The 25,583-nt window shown below is 41.9% G+C and overlaps 1 protein-coding gene across 1 annotated transcript in view; it reads left to right on the top strand.

Annotated features, from left to right (window-relative positions):
- Nucleotides 1-7,616: 7,616 nt before the first annotated feature.
- SYT8 (synaptotagmin 8) overlaps nucleotides 7,617-25,583 on the top strand; it is a 62,692-nt gene continuing 44,725 nt past the window's right edge. The window contains exon 1 of the mRNA XM_069740527.1: nucleotides 7,617-7,738. The gene's annotated coding sequence lies outside the window, so the exon portion shown is untranslated. The remainder of the gene's footprint in view (nucleotides 7,739-25,583) is intronic.

The raw sequence follows: 25,583 nt of genomic DNA, 5'->3' as shown, positions 1-25,583 counted from the left end.
TCAGGTATATGATGACCATGTCGCATGACCCCGTCGCATGACCCCATCACATGACCCCGTCACATGACCGGGGGGCCCACAGTGTCTGAACAGCCCGGGGCCCTGGCTACCCTTAATCTACCCCTGCTCACCTCTACTCCTTATCTTTAAATAATCCACCTCCCCATTATCCATGGCCTCATCCCCCCTTATTAATCCTCATTTTTAAGTCCGCTTCTCTCAGAAAAAAGTGTCCCTCGAAATGTTTTGTGTTTTGCTATTCTAATTGACTGAAAGATAGTTGTCTGGTCTCGGAATCTTAGAACAACCACAACCACGTAAGCAGAAGGTGTGATTGGATTTCAACAGGACACTTATTCAGGCTGATCGGGAAAAGACGATTTAGCTTGCCGCGGATGAGTGACAGCCAGACGTAGCACGAGGGCAGCTAAGGAGCTTAGCAGAACAACATTTTTCTCTAATTAGATAAGAAATGTTATGTAAGAAATGTACTTTTTATAAAGTTCTGAGTCAATATTTTATCCAGAATGAGATGTAATGTACAGGGGCATACATAGAAATTATTGGGCCTCATAGCAAAAGTCCTAATCAGGCCCCCTAATCCCACTCAGACCAAACAATATTCGGCCGAATATGCAGGGTCATGATGCATAAATATTAAGGTACTCCTGTGCGGGAGGCCAATGCCTAACATGGCTGTGTCCTCCATATAAGCTGCCTTATCCCCTGATGAGTCCCTGGATGGGATGAAACGCGTCAGTAGGCGATTAAAATATCAGCACTGGGAGATGGTTATCCTCCTATTATTGGCACCCTGTAACTTCGACACATGAGATGGAGGTCTACATGATGGCTGAATGCCAACAAATCCAAATGAATGCCTGAAGTCGTCTGCCAGATCCCCTAAGTGTGGGCCGGAACTAGGTGAGATTGTTTCAATCTATTGCATTTATGGAGATCCCTCCACTATATGACAGTAGTACTGGTATTGGCAGTCAATTGTGATTGATTGATTGATTTATCACAGCCTAAAAAATTGTCTTATGGGCTCTTTTAGGGCGCTGATTTTTTTTTATTGCTTATTGTGTCTTGGTACCTTTTAATGGTTCATTAAAAGTTATGTTTTAATTCCCCCTTTTTTGCTAAATTCTTGTTAATACCTTGTGGGCTATAATATAAATATTTTTTTGTTTTTTTTTATGAATCAAAATTGCTATTTTTGATTAACATGGAAACCCCAAGGTGAATGATTAGTGTAGAGCTAAGAATAAATGTGACCCAAACTTTATATAGACAGTTTTATTCTTCGGGTCCAGCACAATTACAGCGAGATCAGATTCATATTTTTTTTTATTATGTTTTACTACTTTTACACACTAAAAACTATTTCTTGTTATCATATTATCAGAGCTGTAATTTTTTTTATTTTTCCACCAAGAGAGCTGCCCGGGGGCTTGCTTTTTGTGGGATGAGCAGAAGATTTTACTGACCATTTAGGGGTATATAACATTTTAGAATAGCATTTTATTAAGATTTTTTAGAAAAAAACAAAAACAAAACACCTATGTACATGTCCTAACTAAGGGCCAAAATACTAAATCATAAACACCTACAAATAATGGCAACGCCAGAAAGAACCATATCATAAAAAGATATAACTTTATTGGACATAATACAGAAAAAATATATTAAAATACAAAGGTATACTGCAGGTGAGGGTCACATAAACAGGAAAAGAAAAGGTGGATAACGCCTGGAAAGAGTCTGTGTATAAACCACAGCTGACCTGTCATACAAAAAATACAAAGATACAACAAGTTGGAAACAAAGTAAAAGAGACCTTATGTCTAATAGGCCCGTATACGTATGGGAAATTTAAGCCAAAACATACACCAGTAAAGGCCGACAGGGGTCCTGTGAGTAGTTAAGATAGCATATAACAAGTGACAACAAAGTTACATTGTATACATATTTACCAGGTCAGGTGCAGGATAACCAGGCGTCCACCACACCCGACGCGCGTTTCGCATTGAAATGCTTCGTCCAGGGGTGGATAGACGCTGGTTTGATCCCTTTTTATATTGCAATAGGCCATAGGAACCGTAAAACCGGAAATAGATCCGGGCGCATGCGCACATGGCACAAAGAATTAAACATATTGTCGCTCGGTATTTTTAATAATAATCACTGCGCAGTGTATCTGAATAATAATAAATAAACGCCGGATCATGTGTACCGCCGCTACCGCCTGATGTAGAAATTCAGCCCTGGCATTTGAAACCACACAGGCCCATGTTGTCCTCGTCCCCAAGAACCAGATGGGATATATTACTAATATTACCCTGGATGGAGGAAAGAAAGATTTATTACATGACCAATATTTCAAATGATACCCATGGCATGTTGGGTAAGTGACGGAGTCAGTGACCTTGTGCTTCCTCACAACTGTTAACAGTATGGGTGTCCTGAGAACATCGATTCTGTTAACAATGTAGCAGACAAAGCAGCCCACAACCAGACCGGCCCTTCTGGCATTTGCCAGAATTGCCCAATGGCTAGTCCGGCCCTGCACAAGACTATACCAGGCCAAGTCCACACTTGCTCCAGACCACACCTGGCCAAGTCCTTACCTTATCAAGAATACACCTGCTCAAGACCATACTTTACCAAGACCACACCTGCCCAAAACCACATATGTCCAAGTCCATAGCTGCCCAAGATCATATCAGGCCAATTCCACACCTGCTCCAGACCGCACCTGCCTCAGACCATACCTACCTAAGACTACACCTTCCCAAGTCCATACCTTACCAAGACCACACCTGCCTAAGACCATGCCTGGCCTTTAACATGAAAGAATTCCATGGAAACATATTGTACAAAATATGAAATGCAAACTCTGCCTCTTAGATAAAAAAGTGGTTAGCAAGGTTATAGTTGTACATGTCTATAGGAGCTGACGGGAAGATTAATAATCCCTTCGTGAGAAAAAGCAAATTGACGCTCCTTCACTATTTTTATTGCTAAGCTGAGCTGTTCAAATATACAGTTTGGGTTTGGTCCCACAAGGTAAATGCTGCCCTTACCAGCAATATTCACTTTACGTTGTGATCCTGATCATCAAAGAATAAAACGTGACAATGAAGAAAACTCCTTTTGTTCATGGAATAGTTGATATGAGACTATATTATGTTTTGCAGGTGAGAGACTTTTTCCCAGACGTATCCCTAAAGGTAATATATGACGGGTACAATGTTTATTTTAAGGCATTACATGCTTCCAAGACAAGTGACTTAGATGACTCTCTACCACAACATATCCGACTCTCACCTACCATTGAAACCTTCAAAAAGAACCTGAAGACGCACCTCTTCCGACAAGCCTACAACCTGCAGTAACCACCGATCGACCAAACCGCTGCATGATCAGCTCTGTCCTCACCTACTGCATCCTCACCCATCCCTTGTAGATTGTGAGCCCTCACGAGCAGGGTCCTCTCTCCTCCTGTACCAGTTGTGACTTGTGTTGTTAAAGATTATTGTACTTGTTTTTATTATGTATACCCCTCCTTACATGTAAAGTGCCATGGAATAAATGGCGCTATAATAATAATAAATAATAATAATAATGACTTGTGTAGAGCATGGATTAGAGAGTTCCATCAGAGCTTCACTCTCGCCATTAGAAAGAAATCATTAGTAGAAGACCCCCTCTATGACATACTTGTACCCCTAAGGCTATGTTTACAATGAGTTTTTCAATATGAAATGGTTTTGAGAAAGGCAACTTTTTTGGGAAATGTTTGGAGTTTTTCCTTTCCTCAATTGTTTTATTACATGGTTTTGAAATGTTTTGCATGGGTTTTTACATAAAACATTTTCTTTGTAGCCTTGTGATTAAACAATGCTTAGTTTGCAGCAGATTCCATCAGGATCTGCTTAAAATACAGTGGGGCAAAAAAGTATTTAGTCAGTCAGCAATAGTGCAAGTTCCACCACTTAAAAAGATGAGAGGCGTCTGTAATTTACATCATAGGTAGACCTCAACTATGGGAGACAAACTGAGAAAAAAAAATCCAGAAAATCACATTGTCTGTTTTTTTAACATTTTATTTGCATATTATGGTGGAAAATAAGTATTTGGTCAGAAACAAAATTTCATCTCAATACTTTGTAATATATCCTTTGTTGGCAATGACAGAGGTCAAACATTTTCTGTAAGTCTTCACAAGGTTGCCACACACTGTTGTTGGTATGTTGGCCCATTCCTCCATGCAGATCTCCTCTAGAGCAGTGATATTTTTGGCTTTTCGCTTGGCAACACGGACTTTCAACTCCCTCCAAAGGTTTTATATAGGGTTGAGATCTGGAGACTGGCTAGGCCACTCCAGGACCTTGAAATGCTTCTTACGAAGCCACTCCTTCGTTGCCCTGGCGGTGTGCTTTGGATCATTGTCATGTTGAAAGACCCAGCCACGTTTCATCTTCAATGCCCTTGCTGATGGAAGGAGGTTTGCACTCAAAATCTCACAATACATGGCCCCATTCATTCTTTCATGTACCCGGATCAGTCGTCCTGGCCCCTTTGCAGAGAAACAGCCCCAAAGCATGATGTTTCCACCACCATGCTTTACAGTAGGTATGGTGTTTGATGGATGCAACTCAGTATTCTTTTTCCTCCAAACACGACAAGTTGTGTTTCTACCAAACAGTTCCAGTTTGGTTTCATCAGACCATAGGACATTCTCCCAAAACTCCTCTGGATCATCCAAATGCTCTCTAGCAAACTTCAGACGGGCCCGGACATGTACTGGCTTAAGCAGTGGGACACGTCTGGCACTGCAGGATCTGAGTCCATGGTGGCGTAGTGTGTTACTTATGGTAGGCCTTGTTACATTGGTCCCAGCTCTCTGCAGTTCATTCACTAGGTCCCCCCGCGTGGTTCTAGGATTTTTGCTCACCGTTCTTGTGATCATTCTGACCCCACGGGGTGGGATTTTGCGTGGAGCCCCAGATCAAGGGAGATTATCAGTGGTCTTGTATGTCTTCCATTTTCTAATTATTGCTCCCACTGTTGATTTCTTCACTCCAAGCTGGTTGGCTATTGCAGATTCAGTCTTCCCAGCCTGGTGCAGGGCTACAATTTTGTTTCTGGTGTCCTTTGACAGCTCTTTGGTCTTCACCATAGTGGAGTTTGGAGTCAGACTGTTTGAGGGTGTGCACAGGTGTCTTTTTATACTGATAACAAGTTTAAACAGGTGCCATTACTACAGGTAATGAGTGGAGGAAAGAGGAGACTCTTAAAGAATAAGTTACAGGTCTGTGAGAGCCAGAAATCTTGATTGTTTGTTTCTGACCAAATACTCATTTTCCACCATAAAATGCAAAAAAAATTATAAAAAAACAGACAATGTGATTTTCTGGATTTTTTTTTCTCAGTTTGTCTCCCATAGTTGAGGTCTACCTATGATGTAAATTACAGACGCCTCTCATCTTTTTAAGTGGTGGAACTTGCACTATTGCTGACTGACTAAATACTTTTTTGCCCCACTGTATGTGACATGCACTTTTTTTTTCCCACTTGGAGTTTTTCAAAAAATCTTCAGGGGAAAAAAAATGCTCAAAACTTCTCATATGAAGAGCAAAGTGGATTTCTCATTCAAAAGAATAATTATGTGGTTATTGAGGAGGATCCATTAAAAGAAAAGTTCTGAAAAAAACTATGTGTGAAGACAGCCTAGACGCCAAAACAGCTGCCGAGTTTATCCTGGCGAAGCCATTTTAGGAAAACACCGTCAGTGGTTCTCCTGAGGGTGGATTCGCCATTATTCTTGTGGTGGCTCGGCAACTCTATAATGGTAAGAAGAAGAATGAACGTGTCCTTTATTTTATTCCCTTCAGGGCTTTCGAACTTTGAAGTGGTTAGAAGAAGGGACATAAGGCTACGTTCACATTTGCGTTGTGCGGCGCTGCGTCGGCGATGCAACGCACAACGCAAATATGAACGCATGCACAAATGCTGCGTTTTGCGACCCATGCATCGCTTTTTGCATGGTTTTGGGCGCAGGAAAAACTGCATCATGCAGCGTTCCCTGCGCCCTGACGCATTCGCTGCAGCGACGCATGCGTCGCAAAACGCAAATGCAACGCATGTCCATGCGCACCCATGTTAAATATAGGGGCGCATGGCGCATGCGTCGCCGCGGCTGCGCCCGACGCAGCCGGGAGCGGCGCAAATGTGAACGTAGCCTAAGACAGAACATGCACATAGGAAAGAAAATATGCGGCACTCACCCCAATTCAGCAGTGGAAAGCGTGAATTTTAATGGAAAACATAAACAGATAAAAATCCGTTACAACATCAGGTAAGCAGGAGGGTGCGGTGTTGGAGCTTGGACGACGGCCGTTTCGCACAGCAGGTGCTTCGACGGGTCCAGGACCTACGCTTTCCACTGCTGAATTGGGGTGAGTGCCACATATTTTCTTTCCTATGTGTATATACGAACTATTGGTTTTCATTTAGTATGCTGAGCACCAATACCCCCTAGCATGCGTGACGCCTAGCGCTCTGGATCCTACATTTTTTGTCCTGGCTTCTGAAAGCGGTATCGCTCTAGTGCCGTCCTGTTCTACAGTTCTATGCGGTATATCTAAGACAGAACATGTACACAGCACTATTGCTTTGACATTACTGTGCACCACATTCATTTTATGGGACACTTTTACAGCGATTTTTTTCAGGCTGATTGCGGGTGACAAGACGCTGCTTAATAATGAGAACAGAATTGGGCTCTTTTGGTGAAAGATTCTCCTAAAACCATATTCGAGAATACTAACGATAATTTGTTCAGTGGTCAACTAGAGTTTCTGCTCTGTCTGTCCGTAGTCTTTCTAGTCAACCACATTACTGCGATCAGGTTGGTTTCACCAGTTTACCCCAATATGTTTGGCATTTACGCTTTGCACTGTATGAAAGTTATTACATTGAAATTAACCAAATAGCCAAAAGGGTTTTACTGGAGAGTCGTATTTGTGAAGGGACATAACCTGACAGCCAGTAGGACATTTTTAGCTGTGTGTCCTTCATAGAAGACAATAGATAGGACTTACCTATAAAACAACTAGAACAAGTGAGTCACTCTTTGTGTGTGTTAGTACATTGTGGGGAAAGAATGCAAAAAATGAATTTTAATGTCAGTCTTTAATGCAGATCTTCGTGCAATCAAAGCACTATGGCCACTTCTGTCAAAACATGAATATTCACACATATACTTTAGGTAGTGGACCACTTTAGAAAATCCATTTCTGATAGAAGGGATCTGGAACTCAACAGTTGGATGTAATTTGCTAGGGTGTTCAATTTCACTGCGGTGCCTCTATAGGGGAAATGAAGAATTACACAGTTCCTGCTGAAATGTATAGATATGCTGGGTCCTCCAGGGCCAGGAAAGCTCTTTGTAAGTGATCTATCTCATATGTTGAAATATTAAAATCAGTGGGCTGTCCTATTTATGGGCCTCTGTTTATTCTCTTCCAGCTACATACTTTCTGAGGGAGCCTCTCATTTGTGACAGTTTTCGCAGTGCGTCACTGCAATGGTCTGTGTGTGACCGTGGGTGTGGTGTCATTCTAGTTTGCAATATAGTTGAATTTCCAGTTCTGTGTGAGTTGGATACGGGGACAGAAGTAACAACAAGGCAAGGATTTTGCCGGCAGAGAGGACATACTGCATGGTACTGGTAAGACATTGTTGACCATGTAACATTTGTGTATTGTTAGTGGGGTTCGGACATATTGTTCCTCGTTTTCCCGAACATTGTATGTTTTTGTTTTCACTTGTGAGAGGTTTATCTCTATTGAATATATAGTTTATAAAAAATAAAAATTGATAAGTATTGACTTCGAAAAGCTATGACTTTAGAAAACTTTCAAAATCCACTTTTTTCTGCTAACAGCAGCAGGTCAACGCAATAGCGCATTACTCCATATCATAGTCACAGGGTCCATGAAGGTAATATATGCGAGGCTGATTCCCAGACAACAGGTATTGGTGTAAATGATTTGTTTCCCCGACTTTAGCAGCTTTATTACTGGGTTAACTAATTAACTGAAGTCACATCTGAGCTTCTGCTATAGAAATATTTAGTATACAGTTTATACAGACGTAAAGGTAAAATGTATTTGAGAGAGGATTTTCAAAGTTATCCACTGAAAACAATAGTATTGTATACACTGACTTCAGGAAAATCATACAAATATTCATTTTTACATTTCTTTGGCTGGGTTATCTGATTTTAATTTTCTGCTATTTAAGACAAAGTCCTTCTTCTTTTTTAAAGAAAAAAGATTTAAAATTGCATAAAATCTTCATTAAGCCGTCATACACTGTTTTAATAGAATTCTATGGTGAAAAATGGAACGTGGTTATTGTATGTAATTTATCATCATGGAGCCATGGATTTCTTTTTTTTTTTTTTTTTTGTTGAAATGCTGGATTTTTTAAGTTGACACATTAACTACGTCAGACCTTTGATGGCCTGTAAATGTACATTATTATGGAATATAACCAGAGAGAGACATAACTTTAAATCCCCTTGACCCCAATGGAGAATGTGTAGCTGGGCCCCCATCTTCTATAGAAGCTGGTACCGGGCTAGCAGAGCCCAAGAACAATTTCCCCCTCCATATAATTCCAATTTAGGCTACGATGTCTTGTACAAATAGTGGTGTGGTGGAAAGTCAGACTACTAATGGGCTACAAAAATGCAACACTACATGTAAGGAACTACATTAACAGCTATTATGTGCACTTTTTAATGTTATGTGGGGAACACCATGACAAATCACACAGTATAAAAATAAAATAAAACTGTGATTTCCCTCAAAACAAGGTTGTCTTCCGTTGTTCAGTGTGCAAATGAGATTTAATAAAATCTTCGTTAGAGCTATATAACATCTGACTGCAGCAGTCGTTTACCTTTGTACAAAACGTAGCAAAGATGTCACATTCAGAAACACTCTTACATTAAAATTGTGGAGTGCAAACATCTGGATGACTATCCTATAGCTGGTTGCACACATGGGTCACCTTAAGCAGGACCTGTTGGCGCTCTTGACATGCCTGTTTTTGTAAACATACAGGTCCTTCTCAAAAAATTAGCATATAGTGTTAAATTTCATTATTTACCATAATGTAATGATTACAATTAAACTTTCATATATTATAGATTCATTATCCACCAACTGAAATTTGTCAGGTCTTTTATTGTTTTAATACTGATGATTTTGGCATACAACTCCTGATAACCCAAAAAACCTGTCTCAATAAATTAGCATATTTCACCCATCCAATCAAATAAAAGTGTTTTTTAATAACAAACAAAAAAACCATCAAATAATAATGTTCAGTTATGCACTCAATACTTGGTCGGGAATCCTTTGGCAGAAATGACTGCTTCAATGCGGCGTGGCATGGAGGCAATCAGCCTGTGACACTGCTGAGATGTTATGGAGGCCCAGGATGCTTCAATAGCGGCCTTAAGCTCATCCAGAGTGTTGGGTCTTGCGTCTCTCAACTTTCTCTTCACAATATCCCACAGATTCTCTATGGGGTTCAGGTCAGGAGAGTTGGCAGGCCAATTGAGCACAGTAATACCATGGTCAGTAAACCATTTACCAGTGGTTTTGGCACTGTGAGCAGGTGCCAGGTCGTGCTGAAAAATGAAATCTTCATCTCCATAAAGCATTTCAGCCGATGGAAGCATGAAGTGCTCCAAAATCTCCTGATAGCTAGCTGCATTGACCCTGCCCTTGATGAAACACAGTGGACCAACACCAGCAGCTGACATGGCACCCCACACCATCACTGACTGTGGGTACTTGACACTGGACTTCAGGCATTTTGGCATTTCCTTCTCCCCAGTCTTCCTCCAGACTCTGGCACCTTGATTTCCGAATGACATGCAAAATTTGCTTTCATCAGAAAAAAGTACTTGGGACCACTTAGCAACAGTCCAGTGCTGCTTCTCTGTAGCCCAGGTCAGGCGCCTCTGCCGCTGTTTATGGTTCAAAAGTGGCTTTACCTGGGGAATGCGGCACCTGTAGCCCATTTCCTGCACACGCCTGTGCACGGTGGCTCTGGATGTTTCCACACCAGACTCAGTCCACTGCTTCCTCAGGTTCCCCAAGGTCTGGAATCGCTCCTTCTCCACAATCTTCCTCAGGGTCCGGTCTCCTCTTCTCGTTGTACAGCGTTTTCTGCCACATTGTTTCCTTCCAACAGACTTACCATTGAGGTGCCTTGATACAGCACTCTGGGAACAGCCTATTTGTTGAGAAATTTCTTTCTGGGTCTTACCCTCTTGCTTGAGGGTGTCAATGATGGCCTTCTTGACATCTGTCAGGTCGCTAGTCTTACCCATGATGGGGGTTTTGAGTAATGAACCAGGCAGGGAGTTTATAAAAGCCTCAGGTATCTTTTGCATGTGTTTAGAGTTAATTAGTTGATTCAGAAGATTAGGGTAATAGGTCGTTTAGAGAACCTTTTCTTGATATGCTAATTTATTGAGACAGGTTTTTTGGGTTATCAGGAGTTGTATGCCAAAATCATCAGTATTAAAACAATAAAAGACCTGACAAATTTCAGTTGGTGGATAATGAATCTATAATATATGAAAGTTTAATTGTAATCATTACATTATGGTAAATAATGAAATTTAACACTATATGCTAATTTTTTGAGAAGGACCTGTATATGTTAATCATAAAATAATAATTCTGCAGGATTTCTTAGAAATTCACATTGTAGTGCTCCTCTGTTATTCCTCGGGGGTGTGTCATTAAATGCTGACATTGTCTAATCAGAACCTTTCAATAAAGGAATCGGTAACACCCAGGTGTCAGTTTATTCAGAAAAACAGTTACGAAACAAAAGATGCTCCAGTATTGTAAGTACATGGGGAATTCAAGTAGTTACTAAAACAGATATTTCAGGACTAGTCAGACTATTAGGCACCTAACTGTCCCCAGGGGTTAAGGGAAATGTGGATTAGGCATGATGGAATTCTACATACCTGATCCTTCTGTCCCTGCAGGAGATACCGGTAGTCAATGACACAAAACACCTTAAGGAATTGTCTTACAGGAAAAAGTTAAAGCTCACCGTTCTCCAGTAGACAAAATGTTTAACTGAGGTGTTACACTTTTTATGTGTGATGGTTAAAAATGTAGCTATGTACATCTTTTATATGTACATTGTGCGAGCATTAGAAACAACACATTATAATTTATTTTTTCAATATGCTTTAGATTTTTGCAATTATTTACTATATCAGTGGTAGCTGTGGAGTAAAATATATATGACACCCAAGGCAAGTTTTTTTTGTTTGGTGGAAACTGGAAAATTGCCTAGGGCCTCAACCCCAAATGCGACCCCAACTTGTACAAGCCAGAAGCTTCACTGATAAGATCAGTTATGCATTATCAGTGCAGATTCCGAAGTTAGAAGTGTGGAAAGACCTGTGGTGTTATTATGTGATAGTATGGGCAAAATGAGGAAGAGCTTGGTGTGTCCTGGAATGAGTGAGAGTGTGTGTGTGTTTATAATGTGCAGTATGTGTGTGTATCATGGAGTGTGTGCATGTAGTATGGAGTGAGCATGTGTAACATGGGGTTTGTGGGTAGCATGGAATGTGTATATGTAATATACAGAGTGTGTCTGTGTAACATAGAGTGTGTGTAACATACATTGTGTGTGTGTAACATCCACATTTTAAAGCGCAGACAGCACAGTCAAGCATTTGTAGGTGTAAATATGAGTACACACTACTTCTGTAATGCAGGGATAGGTTGGCGGTTGTTGACCATTGAATACACCTGTGTGTGACCTATGGGTCTGCTCTGCACCTGATGTATGTAATCCATCTATTCAGGATGCCATCCGAAGGCAGTGCGTGATACAGGATTCATTTTCATGTCTTGCTGGCACAGAGTCGCCTTCCTGACTTGGCAATGCTGAAACAGTTATTTACAATAATAATGGCGCCCTGTTACATACTTTAGTTGGCAGCGACCAAAAGTTATTGTTGTAGCAGCAATACTGAGTTACACAGCCTGACACTAACCCCGTAATGTTATTTTTACTCATATGCCACCTTTTTGTATCTGACATAAAACTTCTAGTTCTTGATGCTAAAACATTGTAAGGTATATATATATACGGTATATATATATATATATATATATATACATGTATATATGTATTTATTAGCTTTATATTTTTTGTGACAGTATTTCTATTAACAACCAAGAAAGACCAAAAAAATGCCCCTAAAATATAACTTTTATTAATTAGTGGTAAAAATGACCAACTAGAGTCAGGAGACAGTATTACTTAACCATATAACTATCAAATGATAGCGGTCAGCACGAGGTGCAGCTCACTGTAGCGGTCACCTGCCTGGGGAACAAGCCCCTTACTTCTTTGGTCCCCTGATGAACCCCGGTCCACTATCCGGGGGGAAACGCGTTGGGACGGGCAGCAAAACGATGAGTACCACTTGTACTATCATTATTTTTCCTCTGACCATGCTGTAACCATGAATTATTCAAATTCTGCAATGTGCTATGTAACTGGACTCCTATCACTATGTTTTTCATTTGAACAGCTGTGAGCAGCTTTTTCATTACTGTGATTACTGTTGCCAATAAGTTGGGGAGTTTTTGAATATATCTTATTAATTGATCTTCTGAACGGGACAGTTCCCTTATCTTTTGGTGTGATATATTGGCATTTATCAATGTATACGTGAATATCATATGCCATACATCAGGCAACAATACTAAGCATCCTGTATAGTGTTTATGACATATTAGTCCTGATATACATAAATATGTCTGACACAGAGTAAACATATCGGTACCTCTGCTCACAGTTCGCACCCCAGTTATTAGATGTTAGGATTCACACGTAGAGAATCCTGAATAATTAATGGGTATAGGACAAACATTTGAACATACCCTGCAGGTGTTATCCAAGCACTACAGCACATTTGCACTTTATTTATTATTATATTTTTAGGTGTTGGTGGTGGTGTCTTCTTTAAGTAGTCCCCTTTAGGGTCTTTTAGGGAGAGCCGTCGTTGAGTGGGGGCGCCATGTCGACTTTAGGGTGCCAACCTCCGCGGTAAGGTAGGGTGAGATTAGGGAGAGAGAGCACCCCCTCACCCAGATACCTCTATCCTTTTTAGTATTAAGTTATACGGTTAAGTAATACTGTCTCCTGACTCTAGTTGGTCATTTTTACCACTAATTAATAAAAGTTATATTTTAGGGGCATTTTTTTTGGTCTTTCTTGGTTGTTACTAGTTACATGCTCCGATCTATTTTTTGGTTTGGTTTTTTTGACAGTATTTCTATGCCTCTTGAGACATCCCTTTTACTGAATATTTCTTACAGTGAATGGATTTCCAAACAGAACATTTTAATTTCTGTATTTTTTTTAAAGTGAATCTATCAATAAGATCATCCCTTCAACACCACCACATTTGTGGGTATGCAGGAACATTTCAGAGCAAAAAAATAGACCTGGCTGCAATTGTCCAGTCAGACCTGGTTCCTATGGTCTGCGTTTTAGGGAGCATGAATCAGATGACTGGTTCCCTTTAGATATGTAACTATGAGGGTCCAAATGCAGGGTCCCACTCCTTCATTAAAAAATGGGGTTGTATTGTTTGGGCCCAGGAGTAAGGCTACGTTCACAGGATGAGTATTTGCTCAATATTTGGTCAGTTTTTTACCTCAGTATTTGCAAGCCAAAATCAGGAGAGGAACAATCAGATACAAAAGAATAATAGAAACACGTCACCACTTCTGTATTTATCACCCACTCCTGTTTTGGCTTGCAAATACTGAGGTAAAAATCTCACCAAATACTGAAGTATGAACGTGGCCTAACTACTACCGCTATAGTTACTCCACTAAACTAATAAATCCCAGAATGGAAGGAAAGATATTTTCACCTTCTCTCACTGGCATCAATTTCTTTACCTAAAAACAGTGAATCCTTTAAAAACCATATACAAAAATTAGTGTGAGCACAGCCTGCTTTACAGGGACTGTAGAAATAAGAAAAGGATTATGGTATCAACGCATCACTAACTGGAGTCACAGTAAGGCCGCGTTCTCATTTTCAGTATTCGGTCAGTATTTTACATCAGTATTTGTAAGCTAAAATCAGGAGTGGGACAATCTGAGGAAAAGTATAATAGAAACATATGCACCACTTCTGGATTTATCACCCACTCCTGGTTTTGGCTGAGAAATATTGAGGTAAAAAAACTGAACGTGTGAACATGGCCATAGCTGCTGTAGAAAGAAATCCACACTTCTGTTATACTGTTGAGTTCCTCATCACCGCACCTCTGCCTTAGACAATGGTATTATGACACTGGTAAATAAATCATATGTGTATAATGTATAAGATATATAACACATAGTTATGATAAAGCTAGGGTCCCACCGCTGTTTTTTATCTCATCCGAGAGATTCGAGATGATTATAAAAATCACACTCTGTGATCCGATTCTTTTGAATGCGGAGAAGATGGAGAAAAAAAATTCTCCATCGTCTCCATTCTGTCATCTAAGTGCAGTCCAATGATTTCTACGGACTCATTGACTTGTATGGTTGAGCTTGATCCAAATATCGTATCAAACTCAGGCATGCTGCGATTTTTTTTTTCCGGCTCTGTCCCAGGAAAAAAAATCTGACATAAATGAGTCGCCCTGCCGTGGGATACTCGGTAGCGGGTCCTGTGTTCACTGGGGGAAGTCACGGTGGCGACCCGGTCCGTGGCCCTGGGCGCCCATGTAAAAGGGAAAGGCATTTAAAGGGAATAAAGTTTATGCTCGTGATGCCAGCTGTGGTATTCGGTCATACATAGTAACATAGTAACATAGTTAGTAAGGCCGAAAAAAGACATTTGTCCATCCAGTTCAGCCTATATTCCATCATAATAAATACCCAGATCTACGTCCTTCTACAGAACCTAATAATTGTATGATACAATATTGTTCTGCTCCAGGAAGACATCCAGGCCTCTCTTGAACCCCTCGACTGAGTTCGCCATCACCACCTCCTCAGGCAAGCAATTCCAGATTCTCACTGTCGGTCAGTGGGGACCGACTCTGCTTAAAGGGGTCCTCTGGGGTGATGTTATGGCAGCTAGATGGTATACCTTCCCACAGGTCAAGTATACCCCAGGGCTCCCGGTGTGTAGATGGAAGATGGTGGAAGGTGCAGTAAAGAACAAGGACACGGGTTTGCAGTCTCTTTACCTTGTTTACTGATGACTTTAGGCAGCCACAGTCCAGAGCACCAGATCACAGGGCAGGCAAGGTCCAGCCGGCTTGGAGGCAAATTAGGAGTTCCCTTATCCAGATGGAAATCAAAGCCTTCCTCTAGCGCTGTGGTGTTGTAGTCCCTTACTGCCTTACTGTAGTCCCCTGTATAGGATAGGACATAACCCGTATGACTGGTGACTTGAGTCTGTTTATAGGGACTCCAGCACGACCCGGGCTCTAAAGGTGTCACCCTGTCTCCTGGGTATTAAGACGGACAGGTAACGTGAAGTTCAGCTGTCCTCCCAGTCTCTGATGTAAGTTGTGGAGGGCATTACAACCTCGGTGTTCTGGCTACCGGTCTCTGCGCCTCAGAAGAAGGCTGCCTGCTCGTGGCTGGTCTCCCGCTGGTATCCTCTCCTGTGCTTTGCTCTCCTGCACGCTCTCTACAATCAATTCGACTTTCTTTATATCTCTTTCCAGGAACTGCTGCACTGCGGCTACACAGCTCCATAAACCCTCTTCTGCCTCAGACTGATCCAGTCTGTTTCCTGGCAAGAACTGTTCTGAACAATGTTCTTTCCTTCTCAGTTTCCTCTTTCTGCCAGGAGCTGCAGACCCCCACGTCTGCTCAGCTATTCTTCTATCGTACCAGCTCCGCCTCAGCTGATGTTCCACGACAAGTTCCCTTCTGGCAATGTCCCTCTCTAGCACATCTTTCTGCTTCCTTCCCCTCTGTCTCTCTGACAGGAACTCACTAACTTTCCCTCCAAAACTACCATATATATATATATGGGGAGTCACCTAGTAAATAGGATCAAAAGCTCCCCCTGGTGGCCTGGGGTGTGAATGTGTTGCATGTTTGTGCTTACCTGGTTACAGTTATCCCTTCTTGCCTCCAAACGTAACATCACTCTCCCCGTGAGGAAAGCAATGCTACTGTGATGACCAGGACCCTGGGGCGCCACATATCACACGGCCCCATAAAATAACACTGGTCCGAGTACAATCCGATGTTTTGTTGGATCACACTCTGACCAAAAATACACTCATGTGCACGAGCCCTAAAGCTGAGGAAAAACACTGGCCAATTCTATGTTTATTTAGGTGTCTGCCAAAGAAAATGCTTAACTAAAAGGGGTCACCGATCAATTGTTCATAGAAGAATCTGATCAGCAAGGTAGGCTGATAATGAGGATCCTATTTAACCCATTAAAGGCAATCTGTCACCACTTTTTTGGGATATCATGTAAAAATATCATTCAATTCAGTGTCACCTATGCATTATACAAGTACATTTGATACCCCTTCACTCCCCACCTATGATCCATAAATACTGTTTTTATTCCTCCCGCAGTGTATGTAAATATCCTCGTTCTGGGCGGGGCTTATTGTCTGTTTCCACCCCCCTCCACGGCTTGCTGTACGTAGGCACTCATAGTGATCCAGCAATGACAACCACAAGGGTCTCCTGCTGATCCAGGTTGTCATGCCAACCCATCAGCGACCCGCGGTCATGTGGGGAGAGACAATGAGGGGCTTTCTGTGTGTGTGCATGTTAAATGCCACTGTCAGCGTTTGACATTGGCATTTAACATGTTAACAGCACTGGGTGAATCGCCATTCCACACGCAGCTGTTTCGGGCACGTCAGCTGATCAGATCAGCTGTCATGTGCCAGAAAAGGTGCGGATTCATCGCCAGAACCCGCACTAAACAGGTCCGTCATTGGACGTTAAGGGGTTAAAGAAATTGTACGGCGAAAACAAGTCATCAACCTATCCACAGATAGGTAAAAAGTTATTGACCAGTGAGGATTGAAGCTCTGGAATCGGCAGAATCGGCACTGTTAGAATGGAGCGACAGGTTGGATGCCTGCCTACTTCTCCATTCATTTTCCATGGTGCTCCTGGTAAAAGCAAAGTGCAGCATTCGACAGGAGCACAGGTGAAGCATATGTACTGCTGCTCCATTCTAAAATGGACAGAAGTACCCTGGTTTGTTGGGTGTTGCAGTTCCCAGCAGTCACACCCCATCAATCATTACACCCCACTAATCTTTACACCTCATGAATTATTGCACCTCACCAATCATTACACCCCATCAATCATTAAACCACACCAATCATTACACCCCATCAATCATTACACTCCACCAATCATTACTCCCCACCAATCATTACACCCCATCAATCATTACTCCCCACCAATCATTAAACCCCACCAATCATTACACCCCATCAATCATTAAACCCCACCAATCATTAAACCCCACCAATCATTACACCCCATCAATCATTACACCCCACCAATCATTACACCCCATCAATCATTACACCCCACCAATCATTACACCCCATCAATCATTACAAATCATTACACCTCACCAATCATTACACCCCATCAATCATTACACCCCACCAATCATTACACCCCATCAATCATTACAAATCATTACACCTCACCAATCATTACACCCCACCAATCATTACACCCCACCAATCATTACACCCCACCAATCATTACACCCCATCAATCATTAAGTTATAACTTATGCTCTGCCCAACACTTTAGGATAGAGCTTAGAGCTACTAAACATCGAGGACTAAAAATGGGGTATCACATGAAAATTGCAGTCGCACTGTTAATACAAATTTTGCTAGCTGTCTTCTGATAATAATAATAATAATAATAATAATAATAATTAATAGATGTTCTCACAATTCCCATGTGGCACTTTTTGTTTCCATCTAGCCCAGGTCATATCAAAAGATTTTTGAAAAAGTTCCTTCCTTAAAGGGGAAATTTTACAAGTGAACTAGCAAGTTCTGGATTAGTCACATCAACCACATCTTCTCCCACACTTCACACAAAGAGGAAATGTAATTTCATGGGTCAGTCATCCGTGACATATGTATACCTGGGATAATATAATTTCTGGCCACTAAATAAATAGACCATGGCATTCATCCACTGATCAGAACAAAGGGAGATCAGATTAAAAATCTAACAAAAAATCCTTATCCTATGGTTCATGATTTTAGTCTTAGGGTCCTGTACACAGTGGAACAGATTTATTATTATTACTGTGTAGAGTTGGTGGTAATCGATTCACTGGGGCCGGTCCATCGGCCATGACAGTAATCTGCTGTCGCTAGATGGGTCCTGGTTTCCATGGCATGTCGTGAATAGAACTTGAGAGCATTAGATTCGTTCCTGCTTCTGGAAAGGTGTGAGCAGCTGGGGACCCCATTCCTTATGCATGTGAAGATGGTCTTTGATGATTTTTTCCACGGACCCCACACTAATCTTTTGACATTTTGGGCTAGGTGGCGAATGGTTACGCGGCCATTTTCCAAAAAGGCGACTTTCATTTGCAGGATGGTGTGTTCATTAATAGCAGAGTTGGGTCACCCTGGAATTGGAGCTGTTTGCACCAAAGTCCAACCACATTTGAATTGACGATGCCGGTTCTTGACTACATCATATGATGCAGAATCATCATCATAAACCTCTTTCATCCCATCAAACGTCTCCATTGGTGTGGAGCCTTTCAAGTAACGGACCTTGATGTCTGCTCTGTATTCCACTGGGTCCATTATCAAACCTCACACCACTTCAGTATCTATAAAATCAAGACCGTTACCATTTCTGAGTTGCAAATTGGCACATAACCTATAGAGAGTTATATCATTACACATGTGCAGATTCAGCACCCTGTGTTAAATAGAAGTGGGTCAGGGGAAATCTTTACTTCTCATAGCCGTCAGCTGTCGGCTGGGCACACCTGTGCAGTCTATGAAAGAGTCACTGCCTGACTATTCTGGCAACTTATCGCTCGAAGAACAAAAGGATCAGCTGCTGAAATTCAACACTCTGAATCAGTAGCGTAGCTATCTGGGGGAGGCAGAGGGGGCGGTGGCCCAAGGCCTCACGCTCTGAGGGGCCCACCCGGAGCTACGCTATGTAATTGTATTGGCGTGTACAGCACGCTGATACAGTTACATTCTGTGGCAGAGCAAAAAGACACGATCTCCCTGCTCTGCCGCCCGGCCGCTATGGGGCCCCTGAGGAGGCGATGGGGGGCCCTGTGTCAGGAGTGGGCCCCCTGCCCGTCATCGCAGGGTCAGCTGTATCGGCTGGATGCCGATACAGCTGACCGCATTGATGAGAGAAGGAGACTTACACTCCTTATCCCATCATCCCCCTGTCAGCGTCTGATGTCGCAACGCCGACATTGACAGGGGGTCGCAATGAAGTCTGTATTCGGCGCCTGCTGTCTGGAGATGAGCGGGCGCTCAGAGCAGCAGAGGAACCAGGAGGTAGAAAGGTGAGTATTGGATTTTTTTTATCAAGTGCATTATACTGTACTGGCTGCCTAATGGGGGTGGATTATACTATACAAGCTGCCTAATGGGGGTGCATTAAATTATAGAGGCTGACTAAAGAGGATGTATTATGCTCTACAGACTGCCTAATGGGGGTGCATTATACTATACAGGCTGCATAAAGGGGGTGCATTATACTGGACAGACTGCCTAATGGGAGTGCATTATACTATACAGGCTGCCTAATAGGGGTGCGTTATATTGTACTGGCTGCCTAGTGGGTGTGCATTATACTATACAGACTGTCTAATGGGAGTGCATTATACTATACAGACTGCCTATGGGGGTGCATTATACTATACAGGCCTATAGGGAGTGCATTATACGATACAGGCCTATGGGGAGTGCATTATACTATACAGGACTATGGGGAGTGCATTATACTATACAGGCCTATGGGGAATGCATTATACTATACAGGCCTATGGGGAGTGCATTATACCATACAGGCCTATGGGGAATGCACTATACCATACAGGCCTATGGGGGGTGCATTATACTATACAGGCCTATGGGGAGTGCATTTTACTATACAGGCCTGTGGGGGTGCATTGTACTATACAGGCCTATGGGGAATGCATTATACTATACAGGCCTATGGGGGGTGCATTATACTATACAGGCCTATGGGGAATGCATTATACTATACAGGCCTGTGGGGGGTGCATTTTACTATACAGGCCTGTGGGGGTGCATTGTACTATACAGGCTTATGTGGAATGCATTATACTATACAGGCCTATGGGGAGTGCATTATACTATACAGGCTCATGGGGAGTGCATTATACTATACAGGCCCATGGGGAATGTATTATACTATACTGAGGACTATCTGACACATTATACTATATGGAGGCTATCTAGGGGGCAATCATACAGTGTGGGGATTACAGTGAAGGGGGCATCACAGTGTTGGGGCCATCAAGCAGTTTGTGGGCTACTAAGGGGTCAGTATACTGTGTGGGGGTACATTACAGTGAGGAGGCATCATGTTATGTATAAGAAAGCATCATGCTTTGTATAGGGATAGGGGAGCGCTACAGGGGGTGACTCGGGACATTATTCAATGTAAAGTGGGCACTTATTGATATAGGGGAACTCAGGTTACTGTGACTATGAAAGGGGCACACAGGGCAATATTACTTTCTATGGAGCAAAATGTGGGCACTGTTTTCTAGGGCAATTGCACCCGGCATTACTATATTACTATATTCTAGAGAGTTGCTTTAGAATTTAGAAGGCACAGAGAACAACACAGCAGGTGCAGTAATAGGGACACATACGGCAGCAGCATTGGGGTACTAGTAGGATGAGGAAGTTGTGCAGGTTGGGAATAGATGGTGATGGGGCTGGAATATGAGAAGTGAAATGTGTCTTTGTTGTTTTCTCTGCAGACGAGTCTTGGGTGGAAGAAGTTGTGTCGGTCTAGGCCAGATGGAAAAGACGGGAAAAATGAACGATTCCATTAGAAAGAACGTCACCATCTGTAACTGTACTTTCATCTGTTATATGTTCTGTAGGACTGGTAATATCAATGTTGCTCTTTGTATAGAGATTATTTTCAGCAACATCGCAATCATCTGTTGAGGTTCTCCTCCACTATTAAGGTGCGTCATCCAGTTGTAATCAAGGTTACCTGGTTACGGGCTTCGCCTTCCCGAACCAAAACCCTAGCTACGTCACTCCTCTTAATCCTTCTCTCCACTGATATTATGGTCAAGAGGTAAAGTCAGGATCATGACTTACAAAAAAACTAATACCATAAAACTGTATAAATTTTTATTCCAATAAATAATAACTAGATTTGACCCCCAATACTAGACCACATCAAGGATAGGTTAGGATGTAGGTATACCTGTTTCGCCCTCTCCACCTCTGACAGGACCGTAGCTATCTGCAGAGGTTGGCACCCTCTTAAACGCAATGTGGCGCCCCCGCTCCTCAGCGGCTTGCCCTCCTATCCCTAAAAATCCCTAGTTATTACACCAAGAAGGGGGTTTCCAAATATACCCCTACAAGACAGACACCATACACAATATTAACTAGTGTCTAAACAATATACAACTAACCAAGAGATTATAGACAAAGTACGTCAGTCAAAAAGTTTATGTATTCACAACCTTATCAAGGAATCTGTTCAATACAAAATGATTTTTTCAGTAACTCCTCAGCATGCTTTTTTTATGAGCACAAGAGATTGCAGAACACCCTTTAGTAATACCCATTCCATACAGGATGATCTGACAATGTGCCCTCCGCATGCCACTCTGAAAACATTCTAGAATCTCTTGGTTAGTTGTATATTGTTTAGACACTAGTTAATATTGTGTATGGTGTCTGTCTTGTAGGGGTATATTTGGAAATCCCCTACTTGGTGTAATAACTAGGGATTTTTAGGGATAGGAGAGCAAGCCGCCGAGGATCGGGGGCGCCACATTGCATTCAAGAGGGTGCCATCCTCCGCAGATAGGTAGAGTTCAGTCAGGTGGAGAGGGTGAAACAGGTATACCTACACCCTAACCTATCCTTGATGTGGTCTAGTATTGGGGTCAAATCTAGTGACCTGGTGTTGTATTACGTTTTTTAAATTCTAGTTTGGTTTTTAAATTTATTGGAATAAAAACTTATACAGTTTTATGGTATTAGTTTTTTTGTAAGTCGTGCTTTATACTAATACAGAACTAAAACACCATATCTTTAAAGTCATGTACACAACAGACTTTTTCAGGTGCCTGGAAACCACCTGAAAAAGTGCTAAAAATGCTTCAAAGAATGATCACAATGAACAGCAATCTACAAAAGCTTGTAGTGTACGGGTTGTCTTTTGTTACTTCTTTTAACCACATTTGAAAGTCGGGAATCAGTTTAAAGAAGTAGCATGCTCATTCCTTGAGGGGTTTCTAAGATCACTGCTTAAATTTAAGTAAAAAAGCCAACAAAAAACGCTAGTTGTGGAGCTGCCGCAAAAATTATGGGAAACATGCCCAACATTGTTTTAAAAATCATAAAAGTCGCTTTTGCCACTTTAAAGCACCACCACTTTCTAACAATGTTTTGCCCACCTGAAGAATCATACCCATTTTGGCCTTAGTGTTCCCGAGGCTGGACTACATCACGCATCATGATTAGCCTGTTCTGAGTCCTGTGCGTCCTCTGTTGGCTTTTTGCTCTCGGACATGCCCCATGAAGTTGGGAGAACTTGTATTGATTGCAATGGTGTGAACAATGGAAGCCACCAGTCTGCCTGAAGAGGAATTTGAAATGAGTCTGCCCAGGAACTGAAGACAATGGTGTTTGTGCAGAAGATGGTTAGAAAGCTAAGCAACTAGTATATAAGACATTGGTGGCACCTTAGGTTAAGCTCCCATGATGCTGCATATTTTCGCTGCTCAAAAAACGCAGCATCTTACAGTGCCAACAAAATGGATGGGATTTATAGAAATCTCATTCTCACTGTTCTTTTTTTTTTGCGCTTCATAAACTGGCCTGTAGTGCGTGTTTGAGATCTGCAACATGGCAATTTCTCTTATGAATACGCTAAGTTTTATGTGTCGATTTTACCCATAGAATTGAATTAAATATGGAAAATCACATATGCGTTTCTTTTGCTGCGGAATATGCACATTGACTTTTCAGAAAGGAAGAGCACTTGAACCCAAGTGCCACCTATTGGAAGCAACGACCCTAAAAGTCAATATTGACCCTTTAATGAGCCTTGCCATATGACTTAGGATAAAAGGCAAGACAAAATCTCAATTTACAGGCACAGTGTTTCGGGGTGTTGCCTCTCGTCAGTGCAAAGTATGAGATCTGATTTCGCTAGGTGAGAGGCTAAGGGGTAATGTTTCTCCTTGTGGAGAGTTACGATCTAAGGAGTAACGACAAGCCTGTTATGTCACAGTGAGGAGACTTATACGCCATGCATGCTCCTCTGGGAAATTAAATATGCCAAGTCATATGGCACACGCTTGTTAAAGGATCAATATTGACTGTTAGGATCGCTACTTCCAACAGGTGGCACTAGAGTTCAAGTGCTCTTCTTCTCTGAAGAGACAATTTGCATATTTATTTTTCAAGAGGAGCATTGCACGGGGTATAAGTCTCCTCACTGTGACATGCCTGGCTTGTCGTTACTCCTTAGATCCCTTTTGCGGTGGAAACCCACTAAAAATTCATGTAATCTGTACATGACTGGATCAATAAAGGTTTACCAAAGCCAAATACAATGAAGTATCAAAAGCAAAGCAGTTTTTAAAACATGATGAACCAAAAAGACAAAAATCGCAGCATCAAAACCGCAATAAAAATGAACGTATGAAAAATGTAATAAAAAAAAAAACACAAGAAACCTAATTTACATAATAGGTGCAGAAATGCTGCAGAAAATCTGCAACATCAAAAACTCAACATATACTCATCTTGGGAACGTAGCCTTAAAGACATAATACCTAACGGTGGATTTCCTTTAAACGTTGTTGCCACTGGTGATCGGAAATTTCTGACCACACGAGTCACAGCTTTGAATTATTCCCTCCAACAAGATGGTGACTGACAAGGCTGCCCGTAGGGGAGTCAGAAAAGTCGTTCCTGCAGCCTCATACAAGTGACATTCTCTTCTCCAATTATTATTATCATAATGATGTTTAAGTGTTGGCAAAAGTTTTTTTGGGCGCATTGCCCGGGATTGCACTAAAAAAAAGTTTTGTACAAGTTTATTGCAATCTGTATGTGATTTTGGCAAACGAACAGTAAATGGTGAGTGTCTGATGTGCATGGATGCAGGATTTTGGCTCCGAGCAATAATCCTGGGTGACTGTGTATGCAGCCCTGAGACAGCTGAAGGCACAAATTAGATTATTTTTGTGTTCTTGCGTTTATGTGCCTGATTAGCATGAAAAAGAGTTAAGTGTATTGAAAGGCATATGATTTGGACAGGAAGTGAAGCATGAAACCATTCCCAGAGAGATGGAACGTCTACAGCAAGAGCGGACACAGACAGATGAGGGCCCCTGTGCAAGAACACTATACAGCCCTTTTGTAGTCCAATAGCTCCTCACAATGCACAATTCCACTTTCTCTGGAGGTGGTAATGAGCCGCTTTAATTCTTGTGCCCCTGCGTGGTTGCACAGGTTGCATCAATGATATGTCCGCCCCTGGTCTACAGCACTCTGTTTCCGTCACCCAGGATCAGTCTTGAAAGACTTAGATACAGGTGGAAGCTACGCATTTTGCAACAGCATGTAATATGTATCTGAGGGATAGATAGATGCAAAAATTTGGTGTGCTGACTCAGCCAGGTCAGTGAAGGGGTGGTTGTCTCTGCGGTTGTCCAGGAAATGAAACACTGGCTGCACAGAGTAGACCACCACCGATAGAGAATGAGAAGTGTGGAGAAGAAAAGGACACAAAGGCAGAGTTGCCCACAGGACACCAGTGAATGAGGGACCAGGAGAGGGCTCACCCTGTGGAAGTATAGACTTCTTGTGGTCTTCTGATGCTTCTCTGTTTCACCAGTAAGCGTGGTGAGCTCCGTTTCACCAGTAATCGCAGGGAGCTCCATTTCACCAGTAAGCATGGTAAGCTCCATTTCACCAGTAAGTGTGGTGAGCTCCGTTTCACCAGTAAGAGCAGGGAGCTCCGTTTCACCAGTAAGTGTGGTGAGCTCCGTTTCTTCCTTATTGAAATACCCTGATCCTTATGATTAGATAATTAATAATAGAAGCATTATGAACTTAGCCATTATAGAAGTTGCTGGAAGTCCAAATGGACATCTACTATACCACACATAGACTTCTATACAGCCTGAAGGTCAGAAAATATCAATATAACGAAATCAGGAATAACCTTTCTACTTTTTTG

This window comes from Ranitomeya imitator, chromosome 9, assembly GCF_032444005.1.
Source record: "Ranitomeya imitator isolate aRanImi1 chromosome 9, aRanImi1.pri, whole genome shotgun sequence".
Taxonomy (NCBI): domain Eukaryota; kingdom Metazoa; phylum Chordata; class Amphibia; order Anura; family Dendrobatidae; genus Ranitomeya; species Ranitomeya imitator.
This window is presented reverse-complemented; position numbering and strand designations above follow the sequence as displayed.